Source organism: Cannabis sativa, chromosome 3 (assembly GCF_029168945.1).
Source record: "Cannabis sativa cultivar Pink pepper isolate KNU-18-1 chromosome 3, ASM2916894v1, whole genome shotgun sequence".
Classification (NCBI taxonomy): domain Eukaryota; kingdom Viridiplantae; phylum Streptophyta; class Magnoliopsida; order Rosales; family Cannabaceae; genus Cannabis; species Cannabis sativa.
In genome coordinates, this window is record NC_083603.1 from 76,582,626 (window position 1) to 76,586,057 (window position 3,432).

Consider the following 3,432-nt stretch of genomic DNA (forward strand, 5'->3'; position numbering starts at 1 on the left):
TAATATTCTTTTTCTCAAACAAAAAATACGTACTACTCTACCTTTTAGCATTTCTCATACTCATTTATAACAGTTTTACATGAAATTAAAACAATTTGATACGAATGTTAATTTTATAAGAGAGCAACTCAAATGTAAGTCTTGAGCCAACATCACGCATTAGATAATGTAGAGTGGCCCACCCCAGATTAGACTGCATCTGCCTACTATTTAAGACTTTTAGGTGTAGCCAATAGTGTCCATATGTGGCTGGGATTCAATTGTAGTGGAGGTGTCTTTTATCAAGGTTCTTGCCTGGCCAGAGAATAAATTCAAAAGTGTCTTTTTCTTTGATCATGATAAATTCCAAGACATGTTACCTTATTGGCTAGATTTTCTTAACCGTGCTGGGAAACATATTGATTAATTAGTTTTGTCTACATTACACACAGAATTATAGATCAATTAAAGATTTTGGCTTAAATGTTTACCCAACCGCTTGAAAATATTTCAACCACTTGAAGGCTGCTCCATATCCTCTAGTTTTGGCCCCATATCTTCGTGGGTCAGCATTCACCAAGATGTGAAGTATAACAACTTAGCAAATATAGAACTATATATACACATATGACTGTATATGGCCATGTAATTATAAACTGATACTATATCAGATATATTTATAATAAAACTTTCTCCATTCTAAAAAATAAAATAAATATAATATAAGCTAGCTCTAGAAGATTGTAAAAAATCCCTATTCACATGGACCATATCCAAAAAAGTTGTCCTTGGCGATAACAGTAATAATAAGATAGATTATTGTGGATTGAGAGATTATTTCTGACTTATTCAACTTTTAATTTATGATTTTTTTTTAATCTTGAATATCTTGTGTCCTAAACAATAATGTGGGTAAAAAGAGAAAAATGTGGAATGGGTTTTTGTGTGAGTTGAAATGGTATGCATGGATTTTGAGTACGTATCTGTTTAGGTGTTTGTTAGAATATGAACGAGAGTGTCCTATATATATGTATGAGATATTTTTATCTCGTGAAAAACGGTTACAGAAAAAAGATGGTACAATAGAAAGTCATTGTATAGTACATGATAAGTAGAAGTACCTTTATCCCTCTTTTCTCACACTCACATAATTTTACCATTCTTTTCAGTGAGTACTGGCTATATCTTTCCTTTCCTATAAATAGAGGCCACTTGAGAGCAGTCTATTATAGCAAACAATATCCTCTCCCTCTCCCTAGATCTCTTTTACAAAAATATATATATATATGGAGCTGTTATTAATAAAGTTTCATTATTGAGAACTTCTTTTAATTATTTGAAGGAGATTAAAGATTAGGGAAACAAGAGACATTGTTTGAGGCTGTTGACAGAAGATAGAGAGCACAGATGATAATATGCAAAAACTAAAGCCAATAACTCCAAGCTGCATCTCACTCCTTTGTGCTCTCTATGCTTCTGTCATCACCTTCAGTCTCTCTACCCATTTCTTTATCCTTTCTATAAATCTCATTTTTATTCAAACTTAATTACAATAATGGATATCCAAAACATTCTATATACAAACATGTATATACATATATAAATATATTTATTGGCACCCAGATTTTGTCCTTCCAAAATTACAACATTTGTCTCTCGGATCTACGAACACCACATGATGTCAATCAGGGTTAGTACTTATAATTAGTAGTTAATTAATTAAATGTGAACTTAGGTAAGATCTATGTTTATCTTCTTTATCATTTTCATGTGCACAGCTGTCTCATTTATTTTCATTGATGTTTTTGTTATCGAACATTTATTTTTTGTATATTTTTTGACGTCAATTTTTTTTCTATGCTAGAAAATCAAAGGGGGGAAAGATTTTTAAAAAGGCTATAGTTGTTGTATTATATATAAATGATTGTCTGTGTACTATTCTGTATTGTAATTGATAAAAAGTTCCACACTAAAGAAGATTAAGTGCTCTTTCAAAAAGAAAAAGAAGAAGAAGAAGAAGAAGAAGATTAAGTGATTTATGACCGATTAGATGTATCAATTGACTCAGGCAGACCGACTTGGCTTATTAGGGTTAATAATTCTAAGGCTGCTAGTTTCTCTTCTGAATTTTGATATTTCACAATTCCAAACATTGTAATATAACCATACAAAAAAATTATATTGGTATATAAAATTTCATTTTTTTCTCTTCAGTGTTATTGTTGAAATTGCTACTGCAAAAAAAAAAATGCATTTATCGAATTAAAATTTAGGTTGAATCGCAAACTAAGTTGCTCTTTTTATAACGTTTGTGACACTATCCAAAATTATACAAGCAAACTATCAATCTCGTGTTCTCAGAATACAACAGCCTAGTCGAACCACTTATCGGAGCTCTATTGCACGATAAAGAACCATCGAAATACCACACCCAACAAAATACTACTTCTCAAAATACACATTGTACGTAATATAATCGTATATAATTATATATAGATTTTTCTGTAAGAAAAAGATGTATTTCTCCCGTTAGTTCTCATGCTTTATATTAGGAATACACAAAAGATAGTAACGAAAAGAAATACGTTTTTGATCGTGGGAACGTTAGAACACGGGATCGATGCTAAAAATCAAGACGAGAAAATGTCTCTGTTTACTAATTAATTAACCACGTTAAAAAACTATTTTAATTAATACTATAAATTTTCTCTAAAAAATATGGTGCACACAACACCAGTTTAGTTGGTGGTGGCACGCGTGTGGTGTGTAGGTGAGCCTTTGTGTGACTCCTCCTTCTTCCACAAAAGTGGGTACCCTTTGGGACCCGATCCAATTGTTCATATGTACAATATATATACACTTATACATAAATGTTCCCAAGCAATGTGGGACTAGTCCTCTAAGCACTTCAAAAATGCTCATTTCCAATCTTTAATAATTCACAAATATGCTCTAACAATTTCCTACTTGAATTTTTAAAAAATATTTTCTTCGAGCAGTAATCTAAACAATAAAGTTGAGTATAGACAAAGGTATTTTGTCGATTTGAACATTTGTGTAGTGAATGCAACTTATAATACACTAGAGGGATTCGTAATCTTGAACTCTATCTCTACCATGTACCACGCACAATCTTTCTAGGGTGTACTCAGTTCTCGCTTTAATGGTCGTGCACGTCTATCTCACTATAGAACACTCTAGAAATTTGTCCAAAACTTCATAGGAAGCGGCCCCACTCCCACATTCACGCAAGTTATTCTATCAAGAATACTCTTGTAGCTCGGTACTCCATCCAACATAGACTATAGATCTCATTAAGAGTTTCTATTATGTCAACCTTCTATCGCTTCAGAAATTCATACTTCATATTTTTTATAATAATATCATGATCTCATTCTTATCACATTATAACTTGTTATTACCCATTAAATCTATTTCTTAGGATCTCTAGTC

General features: G+C 31.7%; 1 long non-coding RNA gene across 1 annotated transcript; it reads left to right on the forward strand.

The window, feature by feature from the left end:
* Window positions 1–558: 558 nt before the first annotated feature.
* On the forward strand, window positions 559–2,192 carry LOC115709055 (uncharacterized). Its single transcript, XR_004010159.2, has 2 exons — window positions 559–1,669; window positions 1,844–2,192. It is a non-coding gene; the product is annotated as an uncharacterized LOC115709055 (long non-coding RNA).
* Window positions 2,193–3,432: the final 1,240 nt, after the last annotated feature.